The sequence below is a fragment of the Engystomops pustulosus genome, chromosome 9, assembly GCF_040894005.1.
Source record: "Engystomops pustulosus chromosome 9, aEngPut4.maternal, whole genome shotgun sequence".
NCBI classification, from domain to species: domain Eukaryota; kingdom Metazoa; phylum Chordata; class Amphibia; order Anura; family Leptodactylidae; genus Engystomops; species Engystomops pustulosus.
Window position 1 is genome coordinate 63,293,795 of NC_092419.1, and position 18,150 is coordinate 63,311,944.

The following is an 18,150-nucleotide window of genomic DNA, read 5'->3' on the forward strand; positions in this document are numbered from 1 at the left end:
TCTGGTGACCTTTTTGAACCTGAAAATTGTGTTAGTTTCTATATGAGATAGTAGAAGAAGGTTCAAATTGAACAACTGCTGTCAACGGCCATTCTAAGCTGAATGTGCCTGCTCTTGTCAGATCGCAGCAGCGATGCAGCTTAAGACTTGGCAAGTACCAGCATGGGAGACTGGCTGGGAATCCCAAGTTCTGTTGACCTTTTTGAACCTGAAAATTGTGTTAGTTTCTCTATGAGATAGTAAAAGAAGGTTCAAATTGAACAACTGCTGTCAACGGCCATTCTAAGCTGAATGTGCGTGCTCTTGTCAGATCGCAGCAGCGATGCAGCTTAAGACTTGGCAAGTACCAGCATGGGAGACTGGCTGGGAATCCCAAGTTCTGTTGACCTTTTTGAACCTGAAAATTGTGTTAGTTTCTCTATGAGATAGTAAAAGAAGGTTCAAATTGAACAGCTGCTGTCAACGGCCATTCTAAGCTGAATGTGCGTGCTCTTGTCAGATCGCAGCAGCGATGCAGCTTAAGGCTTGGCAAGTTCCAGCATGGGAGACTGGCTGGGAATCCCAAGTTCTGTTGACCTTTTTGAACTTGAAAATTGTTTTAGTTTCTCTATGAGATAGTAAAAGAAGGTTCAATTTGAAATGCTGCTGTCAACGGCCATTCTAAGCTGAATGTGCCTGCTCTTGTCAGATCGCAGCAGCAATGCAGCTTAAGGCTTGGCAAGTACCAGCATGGGAGACTGGCTGGGAATCCCAAGTTCCGTTGACCTTTTTGAACCTGAAAATTGTGTTAGTTTCTCTATGAGATAGTAAAAGAAGGTTCAAATTGAACAGCTGCTGTCAACGGCCATTCTAAGCTGAATGTGCGTGCTCTTGTCAGATCGCAGCAGCGATGCAGCTTATGGCTTGGCAAGTACCAGCATGGGAGACTGGCTGGGAATCCCAAGTTCTGGTGACTTTTTTGTACCTGAAAATTGTGTTAGTTTCTCTATGAGATAGTAGAAGAAGGTTCAAATTGAACAACTGCTGTCATCGGCCATTCTAAGCTGAATGTGTGTGCTCTTGTCAGATCGCAGCAGCGATGCAGCTTAAGGCTTGGCAAGTACCAGCATGGGAGACTGGCTGGGAATCCCAAGTTCTGTTGACCTTTTTGAACCTGAAAATTGTGTTAGTTTCTCTATGAGATAGTAAAAGAAGGTTCAAAATGAACAGCTGCTGTCAACGGCCATTCTAAGCTGAATGTGCGTGCTCTTTTCAGATCGCAGCAGCGATGCAGCTTAAGGCTTCGCAAGTACCAGCATGGGAGACTGGCTTGGAATCCCAAGTTCTGGTGACCTTTTTGAACCTGAAAATTGTGTTAGTTTCTATATGAGATAGTAGAAGAAGGTTCAAATTGAACAACTGCTGTCAATGGCCATTCTAAGCTGAATGTGCCTGCTCTCGTCAGATCGCAGCAGCAATGCAGCTTAAGGCTTGGCAAGTACCAGCATGGGAGACTGGCTGGGAATCCCAAGTTCCGTTGACCTTTTTGAACCTGAAAATTGTGTTAGTTTCTCTATGAGATAGTAAAAGAAGGTTCAAATTGAACAGCTGCTGTCAACGGCCATTCTAAGCTGAATGTGCCTGCTCTCGTCAGATCGCAGCAGCAATGCAGCTTAAGGCTTGGCAAGTACCAGCATGGGAGACTGGCTGGGAATCCCAAGTTCTGTTAACCTTTTTGAACCTGAAAATGTGTTAGTTTCTCTATGAGATAGTAAAAGAAGGTTCAAATTGAACAGCTGCTGTCAACGGCCATTCTAAGCTGAATGTGCGTGCTCTTGTCAGATCGCAGCAGCGATGCAGCTTAAGGCTTGGCAAGTACCAGCATGGGAGACTGGCTTGGAATCCCGAGTTCTGGTGACCTTTTTGAACCTAAAAATTGTGTTAGTTTCTCTATGAGATAGCAAAAGAAGGTTCAAATTGAGCAGCTGCTGTCAACGGCCATTCTAAGCTGAATGTGCCTGCTCTTGTCAGATTGCAGCAGCAATGCAGCTTAAGGCTTGGCAAGTACCAGCATGGGAGACTGGCTTGGAATCCCAAGTTCTGGTGACCTTTTTGAACCTGAAAATTGTGTTAGTTTCTATATAAGATAGTAGAAGAAGGTTCAAATTGAACCACTGCTGACAATGGCCATTCTAAGCTGAATGTGCCTGCTCTCGCCAGATCGCAGCAGCAATGCAGCTTAAGGCTTGGCAAGTACCAGCATGGGAGACTGGCTGGGAATCCCAAGTTCCGTTGCCCTTTTTGAACCTGAAAATTGTGTTAGTTTCTCTATGAGATAGTAAAAGAACTTTCAAATTGAACAGCTGCTGTCAACGGCCATTCTAAGCTGAATGTGCGTGCTCTTGTCAGATCGCAGCAGCGATGCAGCTTAAGTCTTGGCAAGTACCAGCATGGGAGACTGGCTTGGAATCCCAAGTTCTGGTGACCTTTTTGAACCTGAAAATTGTGTTAGTTTCTATATGAGATAGTAGAAGAAGGTTCAAATTGATCAACTGCTGTCAATGGCCATTCTAAGCTGAATGTGCCTGCTCTCGTCAGATCGCAGCAGCAATGCAGCTTAAGGCTTGGCAAGTACCAGCATGGGAGACTGGCTGGGAATCCCAAGTTCTGTTGACCTTTTTGAACCTGAAAATTGTGTTAGTTTCTCTATGAGATAGCAAAAGAAGGTTCAAATTGAACAGCTGCTGTCAACGGCCATTCTAAGCTGAATGTGCCTGCTCTCGTCAGATCGCAGTAGCGATGCAGCTTAAGGCTTGGCAAGTTCCAGCATGGGAGACTGGCTGGGAATCCCAAGTTCCGGTGACCTTTTTGAACCTGAAAATTGTGTTAGTTTCTCTATGAGATAGTAAAAGAAGGTTCAAATTGAACAGCTGCTGTCAACGGCCATTCTAAGCTGAATGTGCGTGCTCTTGTCAGATCGCAGCAGCGATGCAGCTTAAGGCTTGGCAAGTTCCAGCATGGGAGACTGGCTGGGAATCCCAAGTTCTGTTGACCTCTTTGAACTTGAAAATTGTTTTAGTTTCTCTATGAGATAGTAAAAGAAGGTTCAATTTGAAATGCTGCTGTCAACGGCCATTCTAAGCTGAATGTGCCTGCTCTTGTCAGATCGCAGCAGCAATGCAGCTTAAGGCTTGGCAAGTACCAGCATGGGAGACTGGCTGGGAATCCCAAGTTCCGTTGACCTTTTTGAACCTGAAAATTGTGTTAGTTTCTCTATGAGATAGTAAAAGAAGGTTCAAATTGAACAGCTGCTGTCAATTGCCATTCTAAGCTGAATGTGCCTGCTCTCGTCAGATCGCAGCAGCAATGCAGCTTAAGGCTTGGCAAGTACCAGCATGGGAGACTGGCTGGGAATCCCAAGTTCCGTTGACCTTTTTGAACCTGAAAAGTGTGTTAGTTTCTGTATGAGATAGTAAAAGAAGGTTCAAATTGAAAAGCTGCTGTCAACGGCAATTCTAAGCTGAATGTGCGTGCTCTTGTCAGATCGCAGCAGCGATGCAGCTTAAGGCTTGGCAAGTACCAGCATGGGAGTCTGGCTGGGAATCCCAAGTTCTGGTGACCTTTTTGAACCTGAAAATTGTGTTAGTTTCTCTATGAGATAGTAGAAGAAGGTTCAAATTGAACAACTGCTGTCAACGGCCATTCTAAGCTGAATGTGTGTGCTCTTTTCAGATCGCAGCAGCGATGCAGCTTAAGGCTTGGCAAGTACCAGCATGGGAGACTGGCTGGGAATCCCAAGTTCTGTTGACCTTTTTGAACCTGAAAATTGTGTTAGTTTCTCTATGAGATAGTAAAAGAAGGTTCAAATTGAACAGCTGCTGTCAACGGCAATTCTAAGCTGAATGTGCCTGCTCTCGTCAGATTGCAGCAGCAATGCAGCTTAAGGCTTGGCAAGTACCAGCATGGGAGACTGGCTGGGAATCCCAAGTTCTGTTGACCTTTTTGAACCTGAAAATGTGTTAGTTTCTCTATGAGATAGTAAAAGAAGGTTCAAATTGAACAGCTGCTGTCAACGGCCATTCTAAGCTGAATTTGCCTGCTCTCGTCAGATCGCAGCAGCAATGCAACTTAAGGCTTGGCAAGTACCAGCATGGGAGACTGGCTGGGAATTCCAAGTTCCGTTGACCTTTTTGAACCAGAAAATGTGTTAGTTTCTCTATGAGATAGTAAAAGAAGGTTCAAATTGAACAGCTGCTGTCAACGTCCATTCTAAGCTGAATGTGCCTGCTCTCGTCAGATTGCAGCAGCAATGCAGCTTAAGGCTTGGCAAGTACCAGCATGGGAGACTGGCTGGGAATCCCAAGTTCTGTTGACCTTTTTGAACCTGAAAATTGTGTTAGTTTCTCTATGAGATAGTAAAAAAAGGTTCAAATTGAACAGCTGCTGTCAACGGCAATTCTAAGCTGAATGTGCCTGCTCTCGTCAGATTGCAGCAGCAATGCAGCTTAAGGCTTGGCAAGTACCAGCATGGGAGACTGGCTGGGAATTCCAAGTTCCGTTGACCATTTTGAACCTGAAAATTGTGTTAGTTTCTCTATGAGATAGTAAAAGAAGGTTCAAATTGAACAGCTGCTGTCAACGGCCATTTTAAGCTGAATGTGCCTGCTCTCGTCAGATCGCAGCAGCAATGCAGTTTAAGGCTTGGCAAGTACCAGCATGGGAGACTGGCTGGGAATCCCAAGTTCCGTTGACCTTTTTGAACCTGAAAATTGTGTTAGTTTCTCTATGAGATAGTAAAAGAAGGTTCAAATTGAACAGCTGCTGTCAACGGCCATTCTAAGCTGAATGTGCCTGCTCTCGTCAGATCGCAGCAGCAATGCAGCTTAAGGCTTGGCAAGTACCAGCATGGGAGACTGGCTGGGAATCCCAAGTTCCATTGACCTTTTTGAACCTGAAAATGTGTTAGTTTCTCTATGAGATAGTAAAAGAAGGTTCAAATTGAACAGCTGCTGTCAACGGCCATTCTAAGCTGAATGTGCGTGCTCTTGTCAGATCGCAGCAGCGATGCAGCTTAAGGCTTGGCAAGTACCAGCATGGGAGACTGGCTTGGAATCCCAAGTTCTGGTGACCTTTTTGAACCTGAAAATTGTGTTAGTTTCTCTATGAGATAGCAAAAGAAGGTTCAAATTGAACAGCTGCTGTCAACGGCCATTCTAAGCTGAATGTGCCTGCTCTTGTCAGATTGCAGCAGTAATGCAGCTTAAGGCTTGGCAAGTACCAGCATGGGAGACTGGCTTGGAATCCCAAGTTCTGGTGACCTTTTTGAACCTGAAATTTGTGTTAGTTTCTATATAAGATAGTAGAAGAAGGTTCAAATTGAACAACTGCTGTCAACGGCCATTCTGAGCTGAATGTGCCTGCTCTCGCCAGATCGCAGCAGCAATGCAGCATAAGGCTTGGCAAGTACCAGCATGGGAGACTGGCTGGGAATCCCAAGTTCCGTTGACCTTTTTGAACCTTAAAATTGTGTTAGTTTCTTTATGAGATAGTAAAAGAAGGTTCAAATTGAACAGCTGCTGTCAACGGCCATTCTAAGCTGAATGTGCCTGCTCTTGTCAGATTGCAGCAGCAATGCAGCTTAAGGCTTGGCAAGTACCAGCATGGGAGACTGGCTTGGAATCCCAAGTTCTGGTGACCATTTTGAACCTGAAAATTGTGTTAGTTTCTATATAAGATAGTAGAAGAAGGTTCAAATTGAACAACTGCTGTCAATGGCCATTCTAAGCTGAATGTGCCTGCTCTCGCCAGATCGCAGCAGCAATGCAGCTTAAGGCTTGGCAAGTACCAGCATGGGAGACTGGCTGGGAATCCCAAGTTCCGTTGCCCTTTTTGAACCTGAAAATTGTGTTAGTTTCTCTATGAGATAGTAAAAGAAGGTTCAAATTGAACAGCTGCTGTCAACGGCCATTCTAAGCTGAATGTGCGTGCTCTTGTCAGATCGCAGCAGCGATGCAGCTTAAGGCTTGGCAAGTACCAGCATGGGAGACTGGCTTGGAATCCCAAGTTCTGGTGACCTTTTTGAACCTGAAAATTGTGTTAGTTTCTCTATGAGATAGCAAAAGAAGGTTCAAATTGAACAGCTGCTGTCAACGGCCATTCTAAGCTGAATGTGCCTGCTCTCGTCAGATTGCAGCAGCAATGCAGCTTAAGGCTTGGCAAGTACCAGCATGGGAGACTGGCTGGGAATCCCAAGTTCTGTTGACCTTTTTGAACCTGAAAATTGTGTTAGTTTCTCTATGAGATAGTAGAAGAAGGTTCAAATTGAACAACTGCTGTCAACGGCCATTCTAAGCTGAATGTGTGTGCTCTTTTCAGATCGCAGCAGCGATGCAGCTTAAGGCTTGGCAAGTACCAGCATGGGAGACTGGCTGGGAATCCCAAGTTCTGTTGACCTTTTTGAACCTGAAAATTGTGTTAGTTTCTCTATGAGATAGTAAAAAAAGGTTCAAATTGAACAGCTGCTGTCAACGGCAATTCTAAGCTGAATGTGCCTGCTCTCGTCAGATTGCAGCAGCAATGCAGCTTAAGGCTTGGCAAGTACCAGCATGGGAGACTGGCTGGGAATCCCAAGTTCCGTTGACCGTTTTGAACCTGAAAATTGTGTTAGTTTCTCTATGAGATAGTAAAAGAAGGTTCAAATTGAACAGCTGCTGTCAACGGCCATTCTAAGCTGAATGTGCCTGCTCTCGTCAGATCGCAGCAGCAATGCAGCTTAAGGCTTGGCAAGTACCAGCATGGGAGACTGGCTGGGAATCCCAAGTTCTGTTGACCTTTTTGAACCTGAAAATGTGTTAGTTTCTCTATGAGATAGTAAAAGAAGGTTCAAATTGAACAGCTGCTGTCAACGGCCATTCTAAGCTGAATGTGCGTGCTCTTGTCAGATCGCAGCAGCGATGCAGCTTAAGGCTTGGCAAGTACCAGCATGGGAGACTGGCTTGGAATCCCAAGTTCTGGTGACCTTTTTGAACCTGAAAATTGTGTTAGTTTCTCTATGAGATAGCAAAAGAAGGTTCAAATTGAACAGCTGCTGTCAACGGCCATTCTAAGCTGAATGTGCGTGCTCTTGTCAGATTGCAGCAGCAATGCAGCTTAAGGCTTGGCAAGTACCAGCATGGGAGACTGGCTTGGAATCCCAAGTTCTGGTGACCTTTTTGAACCTGAAAATTGTGTTAGTTTCTATATAAGATAGTTGAAGAAGGTTCAAATTGAACAACTGCTGTCAACGGCCATTCTAAGCTGAATGTGCCTGCTCTCGCCAGATATCAGCAGCAATGCAGCATAAGGCTTGGCAAGTACCAGCATGGGAGACTGGCTGGGAATCCCAAGTTCCGTTGCCCTTTTTGAACCTGAAAATTGTGTTAGTTTCTCTATGAGATAGTAAAAGAAGGTTCAAATTGAACAGCTGCTGTCAACGGCCATTCTAAGCTGAATGTGCGTGCTCTTGTCAGATCGCAGCAGCGATGCAGCTTAAGGCTTGGCAAGTACCAGCATGGGAGACTGGCTTGGAATCCCAAGTTCTGGTGACCTTTTTGAACCTGAAAATTGTGTTAGTTTCTCTATGAGATAGCAAAAGAAGGTTCAAATTGAACAGCTGCTGTCAACGGCCATTCTAAGCTGAATGTGCCTGCTCTTGTCAGATTGCAGCAGCAATGCAGCTTAAGGCTTGGCAAGTACCAGCATGGGAGACTGGCTTGGAATCCCAAGTTCTGGTGACCTTTTTGAACCTGAAAATTGTGTTAGTTTCTATATAAGATAGTAGAAGAAGGTTCAAATTGAACAACTGCTGTCAATGGCCATTCTAAGCTGAATGTGCCTGCTCTCGCCAGATCGCAGCAGCAATGCAGCTTAAGGCTTGGCAAGTATCTGCATGGGAGACTGGCTGGGAATCCCAAGTTCCGTTGCCCTTTTTGAACCTGAAAATTGTGTTAGTTTCTCTATGAGATAGTAAAAGAAGGTTCAAATTGAACAGCTGCTGTCAACGGCCATTCTAAGCTGAATGTGCGTGCTCTTGTCAGATCGCAGCAGCGATGCAGCTTAAGGCTTGGCAAGTACCAGCATGGGAGACTGGCTTGGAATCCCAAGTTCTGGTGACCTTTTTGAACCTGAAAATTGTGTTAGTTTCTCTATGAGATAGCAAAAGAAGGTTCAAATTGAACAGCTGCTGTCAACGGCCATTCTAAGCTGAATGTGCCTGCTCTCGTCAGATTGCAGCAGCAATGCAGCTTAAGGCTTGGCAAGTACCAGCATGGGAGACTGGCTGGGAATCCCAAGTTCTGTTGACCTTTTTGAACCTGAAAATTGTGTTAGTTTCTCTATGAGATAGTAGAAGAAGGTTCAAATTGAACAACTGCTGTCAACGGCCATTCTAAGCTGAATGTGTGTGCTCTTTTCAGATCGCAGCAGCGATGCAGCTTAAGGCTTGGCAAGTACCAGCATGGGAGACTGGCTGGGAATCCCAAGTTCTGTTGACCTTTTTGAACCTGAAAATTGTGTTAGTTTCTCTATGAGATAGTAAAAAAAGGTTCAAATTGAACAGCTGCTGTCAACGGCAATTCTAAGCTGAATGTGCCTGCTCTCGTCAGATTGCAGCAGCAATGCAGCTTAAGGCTTGGCAAGTACCAGCATGGGAGACTGGCTGGGAATCCCAAGTTCTGTTGACCTTTTTGAACCTGAAAATGTGTTAGTTTCTCTATGAGATAGTAAAAGAAGGTTCAAATTGAACAGCTGCTGTCAACGGCCATTCTAAGCTGAATGTGCGTGCTCTTGTCAGATCGCAGCAGCGATGCAGCTTAAGGCTTGGCAAGTACCAGCATGGGAGACTGGCTGGGAATCCCAAGTTCCGTTGACCGTTTTGAACCTGAAAATTGTGTTAGTTTCTATATAAGATAGTAGAAGAAGGTTCAAATTGAACAACTGCTGTCAACGGCCATTCTAAGCTGAATGTGCCTGCTCTCGCCAGATCGCAGCAGCAATGCAGCATAAGGCTTGGCAAGTACCAGCATGGGAGACTGGCTGGGAATCCCAAGTTCCGTTGCCCTTTTTGAACCTGAAAATTGTGTTAGTTTCTCTATGAGATAGTAAAAGAAGGTTCAAATTGAACAGCTGCTGTCAACGGCCATTCTAAGCTGAATGTGCCTGCTCTTGTCAGATCGCAGCAGCGATGCAGCTTAAGGCTTGGCAAGTACCAGCATGGGAGACTGGCTTGGAATCCCAAGTTCTGGTGACCTTTTTGAACCTGAAAATTGTGTTAGTTTCTCTATGAGATAGCAAAAGAAGGTTCAAATTGAACAGCTGCTGTCAACGGCCATTCTAAGCTGAATGTGCCTGCTCTTGTCAGATTGCAGCAGCAATGCAGCTTAAGGCTTGGCAAGTACCAGCATGGGAGACTGGCTTGGAATCCCAAGTTCTGGTGACCTTTTTGAACCTGAAAATTGTGTTAGTTTCTATATAAGATAGTAGAAGAAGGTTCAAATTGAACAACTGCTGTCAATGGCCATTCTAAGCTGAATGTGCCTGCTCTCGCCAGATCGCAGCAGCAATGCAGCTTAAGGCTTGGCAAGTACCAGCATGGGAGACTGGCTGGGAATCCCAAGTTCCGTTGCCCTTTTTGAACCTGAAAATTGTGTTAGTTTCTCTATGAGATAGTAAAAGAAGGTTCAAATTGAACAGCTGCTGTCAACGGCCATTCTAAGCTGTATGTGTGTGCTCTTGTCAGATCGCAGCAGCGATGCAGCTTAAGGCTTGGCAAGTTCCAGCATGGGAGACTGGCTGGGAATCCCAAGTTCTGTTGACCTTTTTGAACTTGAAAATTGTTTTAGTTTCTCTATGAGATAGTAAAAGAAGGTTCAATTTGAAATGCTGCTGTCAACGGCCATTCTAAGCTGAATGTGCCTGCTCTTGTCAGATCGCAGCAGCAATGCAGCTTAAGGCTTGGCAAGTACCAGCATGGGAGACTGGCTGGGAATCCCATGTTCCGTTGACCTTTTTGAACCTGAAAATTGTGTTAGTTTCTCTATGAGATAGTAAAAGAAGGTTCAAATTGAACAGCTGCTGTCAACGGCCATTCTAAGCTGAATGTGCGTGCTCTCGTCAGATCGCAGCAGCGATGCAGCTTAAGGCTTGGCAAGTACCAGCATGGGAGACTGGCTGGGAATCCCAAGTTCTGGTGACTTTTTTGAACCTGAAAACTGTGTTAGTTTCTCTATGAGATAGTAGAAGAAGGTTCAAATTGAACAACTGCTGTCAACGGCCATTCTAAGCTGAATGTGTGTGCTCTTGTCAGATCGCAGCAGCGATGCAGCTTAAGGCTTGGCAAGTACCAGCATGGGAGACTGGCTGGGAATCCCAAGTTCTGTTGACCTTTTTGAACCTGAAAATTGTGTTAGTTTCTCTATGAGATAGTAAAAGAAGGTTCAAATTGAACAGCTGCTGTCAACGGCCATTCTAAGCTGAATGTGCGTGCTCTTGTCAGATCGCAGCAGCAATGCAGCTTAAGGCTTGGCAAGTACCAGCATGGGAGACTGGCTTGGAATCCCAAGTTCTGGTGACCTTTTTGAACCTGAAAATTGTGTTAGTTTCTATATGAGATAGTAGAAGAAGGTTCAAATTGAACAACTGCTGTCAATGGCCATTCTAAGCTGAATGTGCCTGCTCTCGTCAGATCGCAGCAGCAATGCAGCTTAAGGCTTGGCAAGTACCAGCATGGGAGACTGGCTGGGAATCCCAAGTTCCGTTGACCTTTTTGAACCTGAAAATTGTGTTAGTTTCTCTATGAGATAGTAAAAGAAGGTTCAAATTGAACAGCTGCTGTCAACGGCCATTCTAAGCTGAATGTGCCTGCTCTCGTCAGATCGTAGCAGCAATGCAGCTTAAGGCTTGGCAAGTACCAGCATGGGAGACTGGCTGGGAATCCCAAGTTCTGTTGACCTTTTTGAACCTGAAAATGTGTTAGTTTCTCTATGAGATAGTAAAAGAAGGTTCAAATTGAACAGCTGCTGTCAACGGCCATTCTAAGCTGAATGTGCGTGCTCTTGTCAGATCACAGCAGCGATGCAGCTTAAGGCTTGGCAAGTACCAGCATGGGAGACTGGCTTGGAATCCCAAGTTCTGTTGACCTTTTTGAACCTGAAAATTGTGTTAGTTTCTCTATGAGATAGCAAAAGAAGGTTTAAATTGAACAACTGCTGTCAACGGCCATTCTAAGCTGAATGTGCCTGCTCTCGCCAGATCGCAGCAGCAATGCAGCTTAAGGCTTGGCAAGTACCAGCATGGGAGACTGGCTGGGAATCCCAAGTTCCGTTGCCCTTTTTGAACCTGAAAATTGTGTTAGTTTCTCTATGAGATAGTAAAAGAAGGTTCAAATTGAACAGCTGCTGTCAACGGCCATTCTAAGCTGAATGTGCCTGCTCTTGTCAGATTGCAGCAGCAATGCAGCTTAAGGCTTGGCAAGTACCAGCATGGGAGACTGGCTTGGAATCCCAAGTTCTGGTGACCTTTTTGAACCTGAAAATTGTGTTAGTTTCTATATAAGATAGTAGAAGAAGGTTCAAATTGAACAACTGCTGTCAATGGCCATTCTAAGCTGAATGTGCCTGCTCTCGCCAGATCGCAGCAGCAATGCAGCTTAAGGCTTGGCAAGTACCAGCATGGGAGACTGGCTGGGAATCCCAAGTTCCGTTGCCCTTTTTGAACCTGAAAATTGTGTTAGTTTCTCTATGAGATAGTAAAAGAAGGTTCAAATTGAACAGCTGCTGTCAACGGCCATTCTAAGCTGAATGTGCGTGCTCTTGTCAGATCGCAGCAGCGATGCAGCTTAAGGCTTGGCAAGTTCCAGCATGGGAGACTGGCTGGGAATCCCAAGTTCTGTTGACGTTTTTGAACTTGAAAATTGTTTTGGTTTCTCTATGAGATAGTAAAAGAAGGTTCAATTTGAAATGCTGCTGTCAACGGCCATTCTAAGCTGAATGTGCCTGCTCTTGTCAGATCGCAGCAGCAATGCAGCTTAAGGCTTGGCAAGTACCAGCATGGGAGACTGGCTGGGAATCCCAAGTTCCGTTGACCTTTTTGAACCTGAAAATTGTGTTAGTTTCTCTATGAGATAGTAAAAGAAGGTTCAAATTGAACAGCTGCTGTCAACGGCCATTCTAAGCTGAATGTGCGTGCTCTTGTCAGATCGCAGCAGCGATGCAGCTTAAGGCTTGGCAAGTACCAGCATGGGAGACTGGCTGGGAATCCCAAGTTCTGGTGACCTTTTTGAACCTGAAAATTGTGTTAGTTTCTCTATGAGATAGCAAAAGAAGGTTCAAATTGAACAGCTGCTGTCAACGGCCATTCTAAGCTTAATGTGCGTGCTCTTGTCAGATCGCAGCAGCGATGCAGCTTAAGGCTTGGCAAGTACCAGCATGGGAGACTGGCTTGGAATCCCAAGTTCTGGTGACCTTTTTGAACCTGAAAATTGTGTTAGTTTCTCTATGAGATAGCAAAAGAAGGTTCAAATTCAACAGCTGCTGTCAATGGCCATTCTAAGCTGAATGTGCCTGCTCTTGTCAGATCGCAGCAGCAATGCAGCTTAAGGCTTGGCAAGTACCAGCATGGGAGACTGGCTGGGAATTCCAAGTTCCGTTGACCTTTTTGAACCTGAAAATTGTGTTAGTTTCTCTATGAGATAGTAAAAGAAGGTTCAAATTGAATAGCTGCTGTCAACGGCAATTCTAAGCTGAATGTGCCTGCTCTCGTCAGATTGCAACAGCAATGCAGCTTAAGGCTTGGCAAGTACCAGCATGGGAGACTGGCTGGGAATCCCAAGTTCCGTTGACCCTTTTGAACCTGAAAATTGTGTTAGTTTCTCTATGAGATAACAAAAGAAGGTTCAAATTGAACAGCTGCTGTCAACGGCCATTCTAAGCCGAATTTACCTGCTCTCGTCAGATCGCAGCAGCAATACAACTTAAGGCTTGGCAAGTACCAGCATGGGAGACTGGCTGGGAATTCCAAGTTCCGTTGACCTTTTTGAACCTGAAAATGTGTTAGTTTCTCTATGAGATAGTAAAAGAAGGTTCAAATTGAACAGCTGCTGTCAACGGCCATTCTAAGCTGAATGTGCGTGCTCTTGTCAGATCGCAGCAGCGATGCAGCTTAAGGCTTGGCAAGTACCAGCATGGGAGACTGGCTGGGAATCCCATGTTCTGGTGACTTTTTTGAACCTGAAAATTGTGTTAGTTTCTCTATGAGATAGTAGAAGAAGGTTCAAATTGAACAACTGCTGTCAACGGCCATTCTAAGCTGAATGTGTGTGCTCTTGTCAGATCGCAGCAGCGATGCAGCTTAAGGCTTGGCAAGTACCAGCATGGGAGACTGGCTGGGAATCCCAAGTTCTGTTGACCTTTTTGAACCTGAAAATTGTGTTAGTTTCTCTATGAGATAGTAAAAGAAGGTTCAAATTGAACATCTGCTGTCAACGGCCATTCTAAGCTGAATGTGCGTGCTCTTGTCAGATCGCAGCAGCGATGCAGCTTAAGGCTTGGCAAGTACCAGCATGGGAGACTGGCTTGGAATCCCAAGTTCTGGTGACCTTTTTGAACCTGAAAATTGTGTTAGTTTCTATATGAGATAGTAGAAGAAGGTTCAAATTGAACAACTGCTGTCAATGGCCATTCTAAGCTGAATGTGCCTGCTCTTGTCAGATCGCAGCAGCAATGCAGCTTAAGGCTTGGCAAGTACCAGCATGGGAGACTGGCTGGGAATCCCAAGTTCCGTTGACCTTTTTGAACCTGAAAATTGTGTTAGTTTCTCTATGAGATAGTAAAAGAAGGTTCAAATTGAACAGCTGCTGTCAACGGCCATTCTAAGCTGAATGTGCCTGCTCTCGTCAGATCGCAGCAGCAATGCAGCTTAAGGCTTGGCAAGTACCAGCATGGGAGACTGGCTGGGAATCCCAAGTTCTGTTGACCTTTTTGAACCTGAAAATGTGTTAGTTTCTCTATGAGATAGTAAAAGAAGGTTCAAATTGAACAGCTGCTGTCAACGGCCATTCTAAGCTGAATGTGCGTGCTCTTGTCAGATCGCAGCAGCGATGCAGCTTAAGGCTTGGCAAGTACCAGCATGGGAGACTGTCTTGGAATCCCGAGTTCTGGTGACCTTTTTGAACCTGAAAATTGTGTTAGTTTCTCTATGAGATAGCAAAAGAAGGTTCAAATTGAACAGCTGCTGTCAACGGCCATTCTAAGCTGAATGTGCCTGCTCTTGTCAGATTGCAGCAGCAATGCAGCTTAAGGCTTGGCAAGTACCAGCATGGGAGACTGGCTTGGAATCCCAAGTTCTGGTGACCTTTTTGAACCTGAAAATTGTGTTAGTTTCTATATAAGATAGTAGAAGAAGGTTCAAATTGAACCACTGCTGACAATGGCCATTCTAAGCTGAATGTGCCTGCTCTCGCCAGATCGCAGCAGCAATGCAGCTTAAGGCTTGGCAAGTACCAGCATGGGAGACTGGCTGGGAATCCCAAGTTCCGTTGACCTTTTTGAACCTGAAAATTGTGTTAGTTTCTCTATGAGATAGTAAAAGAACTTTCAAATTGAACAGCTGCTGTCAACGGCCATTCTAAGCTGAATGTGCCTGCTCTCGTCAGATTGCAGCAGCGATGCAGCTTAAGGCTTGGCAAGTTCCAGCATGGGAGACTGGCTGGGAATCCCAAGTTCCGTTGACCTTTTTGAACCTGAAAATTGTGTTAGTTTCTCTATGAGATAGTAAAAGAAGGTTCAAATTGAACAGCTGCTGTCAACGGCCATTCTAAGCTGAATGTGCGTGCTCTTGTCAGATCGCAGCAGCGATGCAGCTTAAGGCTTGGCAAGTTCCAGCATGGGAGACTGGCTGGGAATCCCAAGTTCTGTTGACCTTTTTGAACCTGAAAATTGTGTTAGTTTCTATATAAGATAGTAGAAAAAGGTTCAAATTGAACAACTGCTGTCAATGGCCATTTTAAGCTGAATGTGCCTGCTCTCGCCAGATCGCAGCAGCAATGCAGCTTAAGGCTAGGCAAGTACCAGCATGGGAGACTGGCTGGGAATCCCAAGTTCCGTTGCCCTTTTTGAACCTGAAAATTGTGTTAGTCTCTCTATGAGATAGTAAAAGAAGGTTCAAATTGAACAGCTGCTGTCAACGGCCATTCTAAGCTGAATGTGCGTGCTCTTGTCAGAGCGCAGCAGCGATGCAGCTTAAGGCTTGGCAAGTACCAGCATGGGAGACTGGCTTGGAATCCCAAGTTCTGGTGACCTTTTTGAACCTGAAAATTGTGTTAGTTTCTATATGAGATAGTAGAAGAAGGTTCAAATTGAACAACTGCTGTCAATGGCCATTCTAAGCTGAATGTGCCTGCTCTCGTCAGATCGCAGCAGCAATGCAGCTTAAGGCTTGGCAAGTACCAGCATGGGAGACTGGCTGGGAATCCCAAGTTCCGTTGACCTTTTTGAACCTGAAAATTGTGTTTGTTTCTCTATGAGATAGTAAAAGAAGGTTCAAATTGAACAGCTGCTGTCAACGGCCATTCTAAGCTGAATGTGCGTGCTCTTGTCAGATCGCAGCAGCAATGCAGCTTAAGGCTTGGCAAGTACCAGCATGGGAGACTGGCTGGGAATCCCAAGTTCTGGTGACCTTTTTGAACCTGAAAATTGTGTTAGTTTCTCTATGAGATAGTAGAAGAAGGTTCAAATTGAACAACTGCTGTCAACGGCCATTCTAAGCTGAATGTGTGTGCTCTTTTCAGATCGCAGCAGCTTAAGGCTTGGCAAGTACCAGCATGGGAGACTGGCTGGGAATCCCAAGTTCTGTTGACCTTTTTGAACCTTAAAATTGTGTTAGTTTCTCTATGAGATAGTAAAAGAAGGTTCAAATTGAACAGCTGCTGTCAACGGCAATTCTAAGCTGAATGTGCCTGCTCTCGTCAGATTGCAGCAGCAATGCAGCTTAAGGCTTGGCAAGTACCAGCATGGGAGACTGGCTGGGAATCCCAAGTTCTGTTGACCTTTTTGAACCTGAAAATGTGTTAGTTTCTCTATGAGATAGTAAAAGAAGGTTCAAATTGAACAGCTGCTGTCAACGGCCATTCTAAGCTGAATTTGCCTGCTCTCGTCAGATCGCAGCAGCAATGCAACTTAAGGCTTGGCAAATACCAGCATGGGAGACTGGCTGGGAATTCCAAGTTCCGTTGACCTTTTTGAACCTGAAAATTGTGTTAGTTTCTCTATGAGATAGTAAAAGAAGGTTCAAATTGAACAGCTGCTGTCAACGGCAATTCTAAGCTGAATGTGCCTGCTCTCGTCAGATTACAGCAGCAATGCAGCTTAAGGCTTGGCAAGTACCAGCATGGGAGACTGGCTGGGAATCCCAAGTTCTGTTGACCTTTTTGAACCTGAAAATGTGTTAGTTTCTCTATGAGATAGTAAAAGAAGGTTCAAATTGAACAGCTGCTGTCAACGGCCATTCTAAGCTGAATGTGCCTGCTCTCGTCAGATCGCAGCAGCAATGCAGCTTAAGGCTTGGCAAGTACCAGCATGGGAGACTGGCTGGGAATCCCAAGTTCCGTTGACCTTTTTGAACCTGAAAATTGTGTTAGTTTCTCTATGAGATAGTAAAAGAAGGTTCAAATTGAACAGCTGCTGTCAACGGCCATTCTAAGCTGAATATGCCTGCTCTCGTCAGATCGCAGCAGCAATGCAGCTTAAGGCTTGGCAAGTACCAGCATGGGAGACTGGCTTGGAATCCCAAGTTCTGGTGACCTTTTTGAACCTGAAAATTGTGTTAGTTTCTCTATGAGATAGCAAAAGAAGGTTCAAATTGAACAGCTGCTGTCAACGGCCATTCTAAGCTGAATGTGCGTGCTCTTGTCAGATCGCAGCAGCGATGCAGCTTAAGGCTTGGCAAGTACCAGCATGGGAGACTGGCTTGGAATCCCAAGTTCTGGTGACCTTTTTGAACCTGAAAATTGTGTTAGTTTCTCTATGAGATAGTAAAAGAAGGTTCAAATTGAACAGCTGCTGTCAACGGCCATTCTAAGCTGAATATGCCTGCTCTCGTCAGATCGCAGCAGCAATGCAGCTTAAGGCTTGGCAAGTACCAGCATGGGAGACTGGCTTGGAATCCCAAGTTCTGTTGACCTTTTTGAACCTGAAAATTGTGTTAGTTTCTCTATGAGATAGCAAAAGAAGGTTCAAATTGAACAGCTGCTGTCAACGGCCATTCTAAGCTGAATGTGTGTGCTCTTGTCAGATCGCAGCAGCGATGCAGCTTAAGGCTTGGCAAGTACCAGCATGGGAGACTGGCTGGGAATCCCAAGTTCTGGTGACCTTTTTGAACCTGAAAATTGTGTTAGTTTCTCTATGAGATAGTAGAAGAAGGTTCAAATTGAACAACTGCTGTCAATGGCCATTCTAAGCTGAATGTGCCTGCTCTCGTCAGATCGCAGCAGCAATGCAGCTTAAGGCTTGGCAAGTACCAGCATGGGAGACTGGCTGGGAATCCCAAGTTCTGGTGACCTTTTTGAACCTGAAAATTGTGTTAGTTTCTATATAAGATAGTAGAAGAAGGTTCAAATTGAACCACTGCTGACAATGGCAATTCTAAGCTGAATGTGCCTGCTCTCGCCAGATCGCAGCAGCAATGCAGCTTAAGGCTTGGCAAGTACCAGCATGGGAGACTGGCTGGGAATCCCAAGTTCCGTTGCCCTTTTTGAACCTGAAAATTGTGTTAGTTTCTCTATGAGATAGTAAAAGAACTTTCAAATTGAACAGCTGCTGTCAACGGCCATTCTAAGCTGAATGTGCCTGCTCTCGTCAGATCGCAGCAGCGATGCAGCTTAAGGCTTGGCAAGTTCCAGCATGGGAGACTGGCTGGGAATCCCAAGTTCCGTTGACCTTTTTGAACCTGAAAATTGTGTTAGTTTCTCTATGAGATAGTAAAAGAAGGTTCAAATTGAACAGCTGCTGTCAACGGCCATTCTAAGCTGAATGTGCGTGCTCTTGTCAGATCGCAGCAGCGATGCAGGTTAAGGCTTGGCAAGTTCCAGCATGGGAGACTGGCTGGGAATCCCAAGTTCTGTTGACCTTTTTGAACTTGAAA

General features: G+C 45.1%; 44 pseudogenes; all 44 read left to right on the forward strand.

The window, feature by feature from the left end:
* Positions 1-80: 80 nt before the first annotated feature.
* Positions 81-199, forward strand: LOC140095069 (5S ribosomal RNA; annotated as a pseudogene).
* A 448-nt stretch (positions 200-647) lies between these two features.
* LOC140088891 (5S ribosomal RNA) lies at positions 648-766 on the forward strand (annotated as a pseudogene).
* A 637-nt stretch (positions 767-1,403) lies between these two features.
* On the forward strand, positions 1,404-1,522 carry LOC140082679 (5S ribosomal RNA; annotated as a pseudogene).
* A 70-nt stretch (positions 1,523-1,592) lies between these two features.
* LOC140089392 (5S ribosomal RNA) lies at positions 1,593-1,711 on the forward strand (annotated as a pseudogene).
* A 447-nt stretch (positions 1,712-2,158) lies between these two features.
* On the forward strand, positions 2,159-2,277 carry LOC140097873 (5S ribosomal RNA; annotated as a pseudogene).
* Positions 2,278-2,536: 259 nt separating this feature from the next.
* LOC140083707 (5S ribosomal RNA) lies at positions 2,537-2,655 on the forward strand (annotated as a pseudogene).
* A 70-nt stretch (positions 2,656-2,725) lies between these two features.
* Positions 2,726-2,844, forward strand: LOC140098670 (5S ribosomal RNA; annotated as a pseudogene).
* Positions 2,845-3,103: 259 nt separating this feature from the next.
* On the forward strand, positions 3,104-3,222 carry LOC140088892 (5S ribosomal RNA; annotated as a pseudogene).
* A 70-nt stretch (positions 3,223-3,292) lies between these two features.
* Positions 3,293-3,411, forward strand: LOC140095323 (5S ribosomal RNA; annotated as a pseudogene).
* A 448-nt stretch (positions 3,412-3,859) lies between these two features.
* On the forward strand, positions 3,860-3,978 carry LOC140094867 (5S ribosomal RNA; annotated as a pseudogene).
* Positions 3,979-4,047: 69 nt separating this feature from the next.
* LOC140093473 (5S ribosomal RNA) lies at positions 4,048-4,166 on the forward strand (annotated as a pseudogene).
* Positions 4,167-4,235: 69 nt separating this feature from the next.
* LOC140098107 (5S ribosomal RNA) lies at positions 4,236-4,354 on the forward strand (annotated as a pseudogene).
* Positions 4,355-4,424: 70 nt separating this feature from the next.
* LOC140092137 (5S ribosomal RNA) lies at positions 4,425-4,543 on the forward strand (annotated as a pseudogene).
* A 70-nt stretch (positions 4,544-4,613) lies between these two features.
* Positions 4,614-4,732, forward strand: LOC140091113 (5S ribosomal RNA; annotated as a pseudogene).
* Positions 4,733-4,802: 70 nt separating this feature from the next.
* LOC140087937 (5S ribosomal RNA) lies at positions 4,803-4,921 on the forward strand (annotated as a pseudogene).
* A 447-nt stretch (positions 4,922-5,368) lies between these two features.
* LOC140097730 (5S ribosomal RNA) lies at positions 5,369-5,487 on the forward strand (annotated as a pseudogene).
* A 259-nt stretch (positions 5,488-5,746) lies between these two features.
* Positions 5,747-5,865, forward strand: LOC140096913 (5S ribosomal RNA; annotated as a pseudogene).
* A 259-nt stretch (positions 5,866-6,124) lies between these two features.
* On the forward strand, positions 6,125-6,243 carry LOC140089583 (5S ribosomal RNA; annotated as a pseudogene).
* Positions 6,244-6,502: 259 nt separating this feature from the next.
* Positions 6,503-6,621, forward strand: LOC140093600 (5S ribosomal RNA; annotated as a pseudogene).
* Positions 6,622-6,691: 70 nt separating this feature from the next.
* On the forward strand, positions 6,692-6,810 carry LOC140079184 (5S ribosomal RNA; annotated as a pseudogene).
* A 1,392-nt stretch (positions 6,811-8,202) lies between these two features.
* Positions 8,203-8,321, forward strand: LOC140089584 (5S ribosomal RNA; annotated as a pseudogene).
* Positions 8,322-8,580: 259 nt separating this feature from the next.
* On the forward strand, positions 8,581-8,699 carry LOC140094868 (5S ribosomal RNA; annotated as a pseudogene).
* A 69-nt stretch (positions 8,700-8,768) lies between these two features.
* Positions 8,769-8,887, forward strand: LOC140095905 (5S ribosomal RNA; annotated as a pseudogene).
* Positions 8,888-9,524: 637 nt separating this feature from the next.
* Positions 9,525-9,643, forward strand: LOC140096914 (5S ribosomal RNA; annotated as a pseudogene).
* A 259-nt stretch (positions 9,644-9,902) lies between these two features.
* Positions 9,903-10,021, forward strand: LOC140095528 (5S ribosomal RNA; annotated as a pseudogene).
* Positions 10,022-10,658: 637 nt separating this feature from the next.
* On the forward strand, positions 10,659-10,777 carry LOC140082680 (5S ribosomal RNA; annotated as a pseudogene).
* Positions 10,778-10,847: 70 nt separating this feature from the next.
* Positions 10,848-10,966, forward strand: LOC140089226 (5S ribosomal RNA; annotated as a pseudogene).
* Positions 10,967-11,224: 258 nt separating this feature from the next.
* On the forward strand, positions 11,225-11,343 carry LOC140094571 (5S ribosomal RNA; annotated as a pseudogene).
* A 259-nt stretch (positions 11,344-11,602) lies between these two features.
* Positions 11,603-11,721, forward strand: LOC140096915 (5S ribosomal RNA; annotated as a pseudogene).
* Positions 11,722-11,980: 259 nt separating this feature from the next.
* Positions 11,981-12,099, forward strand: LOC140088893 (5S ribosomal RNA; annotated as a pseudogene).
* A 448-nt stretch (positions 12,100-12,547) lies between these two features.
* Positions 12,548-12,666, forward strand: LOC140091648 (5S ribosomal RNA; annotated as a pseudogene).
* Positions 12,667-12,736: 70 nt separating this feature from the next.
* On the forward strand, positions 12,737-12,855 carry LOC140098290 (5S ribosomal RNA; annotated as a pseudogene).
* A 70-nt stretch (positions 12,856-12,925) lies between these two features.
* Positions 12,926-13,044, forward strand: LOC140098328 (5S ribosomal RNA; annotated as a pseudogene).
* A 636-nt stretch (positions 13,045-13,680) lies between these two features.
* On the forward strand, positions 13,681-13,799 carry LOC140092718 (5S ribosomal RNA; annotated as a pseudogene).
* A 70-nt stretch (positions 13,800-13,869) lies between these two features.
* Positions 13,870-13,988, forward strand: LOC140079185 (5S ribosomal RNA; annotated as a pseudogene).
* Positions 13,989-14,435: 447 nt separating this feature from the next.
* On the forward strand, positions 14,436-14,554 carry LOC140097070 (5S ribosomal RNA; annotated as a pseudogene).
* Positions 14,555-14,624: 70 nt separating this feature from the next.
* LOC140096407 (5S ribosomal RNA) lies at positions 14,625-14,743 on the forward strand (annotated as a pseudogene).
* A 637-nt stretch (positions 14,744-15,380) lies between these two features.
* On the forward strand, positions 15,381-15,499 carry LOC140082681 (5S ribosomal RNA; annotated as a pseudogene).
* Positions 15,500-15,939: 440 nt separating this feature from the next.
* LOC140094869 (5S ribosomal RNA) lies at positions 15,940-16,058 on the forward strand (annotated as a pseudogene).
* A 446-nt stretch (positions 16,059-16,504) lies between these two features.
* Positions 16,505-16,623, forward strand: LOC140091514 (5S ribosomal RNA; annotated as a pseudogene).
* A 70-nt stretch (positions 16,624-16,693) lies between these two features.
* On the forward strand, positions 16,694-16,812 carry LOC140098750 (5S ribosomal RNA; annotated as a pseudogene).
* A 259-nt stretch (positions 16,813-17,071) lies between these two features.
* LOC140089932 (5S ribosomal RNA) lies at positions 17,072-17,190 on the forward strand (annotated as a pseudogene).
* Positions 17,191-17,449: 259 nt separating this feature from the next.
* Positions 17,450-17,568, forward strand: LOC140095723 (5S ribosomal RNA; annotated as a pseudogene).
* Positions 17,569-17,827: 259 nt separating this feature from the next.
* Positions 17,828-17,946, forward strand: LOC140089166 (5S ribosomal RNA; annotated as a pseudogene).
* The last annotated feature ends 204 nt before the right edge of the window (positions 17,947-18,150 follow it).